A 6886-nucleotide genomic window follows, 5' to 3' on the forward strand; every position below is an offset into this window, starting at 1 on the left:
AGCAGATATTCTTTTCTTTACAGAATAAAATAAAATCAGAAACATAACAGCCCCCTCTGCTGTCGCCATTGTGTTATTGCTTCAACATGGAGCTACTGTTTACTTCCTGTTTGGGTCTGCCTGTTACATATGCATGTGACCTTTTTCACTTTCACAAGTGTCACCAACTTTTCCCCTCTTCTTCTTCAGGACCCTGGAGAAAAACAAAAAGAAAGGCAAGATCTTTTAAGGACAGTCGGCAGGACCACCCCAACTCAAGAAAGTTTTGTTTGCCAATGTTGCCAGTCAGGACACCAGTGTGTGGCTCTGATATTACCCCACCTCCTCCCGATCTTCCTCTATCCTCCCCTCTTCAGGACCCTGGAGAAAAACAAAAAGAAAGGCAAGATCTTTTAAGGACAGTCGGCAGGACCACCCCAACTCAAGAAAGTTTTGTTTGCCAATGTTGCCAGTCAGGACACCAGTGTGTGGCTCGGCTATTACCCCACCTCCTCCCGATCTTCCTCTATCCTCCCCTCTTCTCCTCTCCCTCTTCTTCTGTCCCTGCTCTGTCTGCCAGCACAGCCGTGCTCCTGCTCCCAGCTGCTAGAGGGTGCATGTAAGGCCAGAACAGCCTCTGCAGAGCCCCCTGGCTGCCTAAGAACTAGTCATCATTATCTTCTTCATCATCCTCAAGGAATGTTTATTTCCCATATTATTTTAATTATTATTGTTGATGTTATTATTATTTTATTGTTACAAGTAAATACTGTTCTCCACCCCCAAATCTGCTGCTTTCTTTCTTCCCAAGGTTGATTTTAAATGACTGGGGTGTGTAGATTTATCATTTACCTGCGGCCACGCCAGTGTTTATCTTTTGCTTTAATTTTGTGCTGATTAAATCGTTAGAGAGTGATATGAAATGCTGAATATGGAATATGTACCAATAATCTTTATAAATGGCGGCCAAATTTCCCCAACCTTTAAACATCTGTGTTGGCCCGCAGTTTCACAATCGGTTCATCCCTACAAATACCCACAAGTTAAGTCTGTACAATCAGTTTCTGTTGAAATACTTGTTTACAGGAAAAGTTAAAGTATATGAACATTTAACCTGACCTTCAAATGTGTATCAAAGTAAGTGTTGGAGCTATTTGTTCTTTATTTTTATTATTTTGAAATTAGTTAAAGTTTGTTGTTAGCTTACTTATATTTTGGGGTTTATTTACAAGTTTATTTGTAGGTTAATATTTTGTTTCAATGTTTTGTTTGTTTGATGTTACCTTGTTAAATTAGTTAGTGAGAGCTGTAGGGCCATTTTGTTTCTATAAATAAAGAGACTGGTATAGGACCAGCATGCACTGGGGTGGGCCTATGGTTTTTTTTACCAGAGCAGGAGAAGCAGGAGGAAGTAACAAAAAATGGATCTTGTTATTGCTTGCCAAACTGGATAAATAACCCATAAAAACGCAACTTTCAAGTTTGGACAGTGGACTTCTTTTGCCTGCGTACGAAATATTATCTCAGTGCAGTAGTGGCTTGTGGACTTTTAATTGTGGGATGTTTGGTCTGTCAAACAAAAGCAATTGCCACTACAGTAAGAAAAGGACAAGGCATTAACGAATCCTTTCTGTTTTGGTTTTGAGTGTACCTGTTAAACCTGTAACCCTCGTCCCATCAGCGCAGCAGGCTAGAACACCAGTTTTGTGAAGGAAACATAAACATAAAAGAATGCTTTTTTTTATTTTTATTATTATAGCCCCTCAATTAAAACACGTGCTCTGGTAATTTTGAATTATTAAATGATTTCTATAATGACAATATAGGAGACTGTTTTACCACTAGGTGTCGCTCTGTGCACTTTAAGTGTTAGGGCGATTTTCAATGGCACTAAATGTGATATTTTATACATTAAATAATATGTACAGACTATAAAAGTTGAATGGAGACAAATCACACGGATGGAAATGTAGTTTTTCTCTCCGATCTTCAGCCTTGAATCGACGCCGGGTCACAGAGCTCCTGCGGGGATGAAACCAACAGTTGACCAGGCAGATGTAAGCTGATGTGAGTGTAGATTTATGAAAGTGTTAATCCCAAGAGCTTCTCTTCCCCATCAGACCCACAAAGGTTTGAAATTTTTGCCCTAGAAAGAAAAACAGCATTTCACCATTTTTTTTACCTCTGAAATAATACTGAACTGAATTGCAATGCCTGCCGTCCGTGTTTTTCCTGTTTGTGAAGAATTAAATGGATGAGTGAACTCTCTCTGGGTAGATGAGCAGTTTAAAACATAAATCTGCATAAATTTGTTCAAAATGCCGTCATATCATCCCAATGTTCCCACTAATTTTTCATGTGTCTGCGCGAACACACAAACTCCCTAAGCGGTCCCTTGGACCACTGTGAGCGACATCAGATGTGTGCACTGTGGTCACGCCAGCATCGAATCCATCCAAGTTACATGGTTTATTAAAATAATCAAATTACAGCATTTACATTTATGTTAGACTACTTTTAAACTGCTTTAGCCCACTTACAATGAAAATGTAAAAAAAAGAATCTAGCCATTGGCCTGTGTAGTATGTTAACACTATTGGAAGTAAAAATAACTTGAACTCCAATTTCGAAAACACAACTTTATGACTTTGTGTTTTTTATGAGTATGAGTCTGTGGTCTGGGAGAGAGTCCTGTAACTCTCTGTCTGCAAAATATAGTATATAATGACCAATGCTGGGCAATTAATTATATAGTTACTTCTTCAAAAAAGTAACTCAGTTTGGCAAACAAAAGTTTTTTGCAGCTATTTTTTTTTAAATGCAGCCAAGGCGTTTTTAAATAAACATTTCAAACTATTTACAGAACAATCAGCTGTTCTGCATCAAATTTGATGCCACACAAATTATTTGTGCCACTCCAAAAAATTAATTCTGTCCACTATAAGATAAAGGAGCACAACAGCCAGATACCTGCAGGCCTGATGCATCACTTCTGTAACACCTGTAACATTCAGCAGTCGCCTCATTGTTCTGACACACACAACAAACCTATTAACTACACTACACACTAACTACACAAGATTTGCGCTAAACGTCTCAAATCTCTCACATCTCAAAACACGCCGTCACTCCTAAAACTTCCCCCCGTTTCTTAACAACTAGATGCCACGTTGCCATATCATTTTTTTCATTGGTCGACATGGTACTTTTTTGAACGAATAGGAAAGGCAGAGGGGGGTGGGGGTTTGTCTTTGCTCACAGGTGGAGAGTGCTTTCGAGCGTTTTCCTTATAAAACGTCGTTTTTACCGTTTCTTCCCACAGTAAATATAAACAACGATAGTATTCAGGAAGAAAACCAAACATTGCATATATTTTTATCATAACTCTGGTTTTATGTGGCCTATCAACACAATTTAAAAACTGGTATAAAGTCCACACTTTTTCCGTCAATTGTTCTGTCTGTCCTGCTCACATCTCCAATGGTTGTACACGTTGTCATTAATGTGGCTTCACTCCACATCAGCCATGCTGCTTTGCTAGCTAAAACACCGGTGTCGGCACATAAGGACGCTGTCATAGCCTGTCAGCGACGTTGATTAGCTGCGTATATACGAATGTGAATCGCATTATTGGCTGGACTATGGGATAAGGTGGCATCGTTCTAATCCCATACGGGAGTAGCCAGCCACTTACTGACTAACACTGCAAAACAGAATTGTTAAAGTTTTAATTTCAATTCAGGTTAGATTTTTTTTTGTGCGCAACGCAGATTTGCTGTGCGCAGTGACCGTGCCAGCAGTGCGCAATTGCGCATGTGCGCAGCTTAGAGGGAACATCGTCCTACCAGACTCCTTTCTCCCCATAAATTCAAGATGTTGGCGAGATCCTATTTTACGTACCATTATGTTTTCTAAGAAAACAAAGACATTTTGTTGTTTTGGTACAAATTATACAAACAAGTCCCCCCAAAATACATAAATAAAAGAACTTGAGTTTCTGTAAAGGAGTGATTTCACACATCACTTGCCCACCTGTAGAGCCGCCCTTGTATTATGTATACATTTCATTTTGTTTGTTTGTTTATAAATATTGAAACAGGTTTAAATCAGGTTGGAACAGTTGTAGTTGGGTTAGTTCTTAGTTGCGCTGCAGCATGTGACAATAATCAAAAGCTACACTTTAGCTATTAGCAATGGCTCAGGGTCACTGTAGCCATTAATTTTACCTGAATCCTTTGCAAAAAATCTTTATAGATTTTACATCATTGTCCAGAGTACTTCCCTTATTATTTATTCCTAGTGCTATAACAATAAAGTAATTAAAATAAAAAAATAAAGTAAAAAATATAAAATAATGTACTTATGGGGATTCAATTTGTTTGACTATCCAGTCTATGCAGGCAGAAAGTTTGTTAAATGTTTAAACTCTAGAGAGACAATCATTTTGCTGCTGTAAAATCAGCACTTTGCCATATTTGAAATATAAATCCATATTTTTAAAGGGTTTTTTCATAATATCATAATTATAATAATTCATAATTATGTGGATATGCATATATTTCACAAAAAATATCTAATAAGTCCTCCAGAAAGGCAGGAAAAGCCCTTGAACTTACTTTAAAACTAAATATGTTCCCTAAACAAGGGACAGACTAAGATCCCTGACACCCTTACCCAGCCAGCTAGTAGCTATGACCAGCATTACTTGTGCAGTTAATAAAAGGACAGCTAATATTAGTGGCGCTGGTGCACACACAGCACACCCATTTGTTTCAATTCGTCAGCTAAGCACCGCTCAGACGGCAAAAAAAAAATACGCGCGCTCTTCGTTCCTGGCTCGTAACCAGCGCGCTCTGCAGTCAAGGGCGATCATTGGTTAATGGTAGTCATGTGACTGATGCAAGCCAGATCCTTTTATTTAGCTAAACTGTGATTAATAGTTAAATAATATTGTTGAGGGGTGCAGGTAAGACCCCACACGCACACACACATAAATTAAATAAATAAAGATTAAAAAATTGCCTCAAGAAAAGGGCAGTTAGGGCACCAATCAGGAAAGGGGCAGGTGCTTTAAACTTCCTCTCTTTCATCCTCACTTCTCTGGTGCCTTTAGTTAGAAAAACCCAAAAAAGCAAACGCTCAGTCGTTAAAGAACTAGTTGTTACAAAGCTGACAAGATGAGAAATAGGCACATTTCAGTCAATCACATATTTTCCTTTCTCTCCCTCTCTGTCCTCCTCTCTCAGTCTCTTATACAAACCTTAAATGTTGTAGTGAATAAAAAAAAAAACAATTGAATACAGGCTGCTGTTGTGATTTGCTGTCACCGGGATCTGGAGCTTTACTGTTACAAACACTGAAGACAAATTCAAGCAGAATATGAATAGAATTTTTAACAAACTAAAATAATTAAGTAGATCAGCTCCTTGGCCGGCAACTCCCGAGCAGAGTGGTTCAGAAAGTTAAAATGAACCGCTTAAATCTCTAACGATTTAAGCTACAATAACTAACTTTAAAAAAAAAGATCATTAGAGAACACATAAAAAATAAGCAGAATCTTTGTAATTAAACCCAACGCATTATCAGAACAGTCTGAGCTTTCGCTGTATTTCTGTTAAAGGGTGATTTAAGTCTGCATCACTGATTTTTGTCATAAAATTGCCTCTTCGTTTTTTTTTCTACCTAGGAAAATATAAGAAAATACTAAAAACGATATTATTACTACTATTAATATAGCAGTAAAAGTATTTTTAGAGGTGCTCTCGTAACGCAACGTTATTTAAGGGCTATAGTTTTATTGCAGTGGGTGAGTTTAACTGACTGACACGCAGAAGAAAAAGTTATTTGGAGCCCAGATGGTGTGAAGGATGAGACCAAAAACAGAGAATTTGTTAAGGAAAACCAAAAAATGTATTGAATATATTTGGGGAAAAGGGAAAGTGGAACAAAATTATAAATACAAAACTGTCGTTATTTATTTGTTTTTGAAGAGCAAAATAACTTGAGCCCTGTCAGAGGTCGTTGCCATGGACACGCGGTGGCAAACAGCTGAAAGCGTCGTTTAAACCTTCTTTGCTTGTCTCGTCAGTGTGTTTTCTTCCGTCAAAACCTAACAAGCTCTTCAACCGCAAACAGCAAAAGTATTCAACGTTAAATTTCGTGTCTAGAAAGGATTTCTTTTGTTTAAGGTAAAGAAAAAAGTTAGTTTTTTACAATGACCCAAAGGTTCAACAACCAAAGAAATCCGCTAAACATTGGCGCTTCTCGCCAGCGTGAGGATGTCGTCAACGCCCTCCGAAGAATAAACCAAGACTTCAGAGACGCATACATGCTGATGAGACGTCTACATGGTCTCTGGGAAGAAATTCAACGCATCCAATGGGATCTTATTGTAAAATCTAAAAGCGAAGCAGAGCAGAAAAACAAGGAACTTGAAGAACGTTACAAACAACTGGAAGCAGAAAAGAAAACAGCGGAGGAGCAGAAGCAAGAAATGGAAAATCCAAAAGATGCAAGTGTAAAAGTGAAGCCAGACAAAGAGGCCGAGAGTCAGAAAAGTGTGGAGGAAATGTTGGAAGACCAGCAGGAGTGTAAACACATGAAAGAGGAGCCTAAAGATGAGGAGGAACAATTGCAGCAACTTAAGAAGAACTACGAAGTACTTCTGCAGAATTATGCAAACTTGATGGAGTTGCATGGGCAGAGAAAATGTAGTGAGCAAGAGACAGACGCCACAAAAGACCAGAAAAATCAAGAGAAGCAAGAAGAAATGGAAGTCGAAGAGAAAGAGAAGCCAGAAAAGAAGGAAAGAGGTAAAATGGAGATTGTTTAGGAAGTTTTTTTGCTGAAAGGAAGCAAAGAGGCCTTGTTGAAGAGGCTGCTGAACTTTAAGACACGAGACCCTTTG

General features: G+C 38.4%; 1 protein-coding gene across 1 annotated transcript in view; it reads left to right on the forward strand.

The window, feature by feature from the left end:
* The window catches only part of LOC134637585 (potassium/sodium hyperpolarization-activated cyclic nucleotide-gated channel 1-like), a 43120-nt gene extending 40972 nt beyond the window's left edge, over nt 1–2148 (forward strand). The window contains exon 12 of the mRNA XM_065471788.1: nt 190–2148. The gene's annotated coding sequence lies outside the window, so the exon portion shown is untranslated. The remainder of the gene's footprint in view (nt 1–189) is intronic.
* Nucleotides 2149–6886: the final 4738 nt, after the last annotated feature.

The sequence above is a fragment of the Pelmatolapia mariae genome, linkage group LG10_11 (assembly GCF_036321145.2).
Source record: "Pelmatolapia mariae isolate MD_Pm_ZW linkage group LG10_11, Pm_UMD_F_2, whole genome shotgun sequence".
NCBI classification, from domain to species: Eukaryota; Metazoa; Chordata; class Actinopteri; order Cichliformes; family Cichlidae; genus Pelmatolapia; species Pelmatolapia mariae.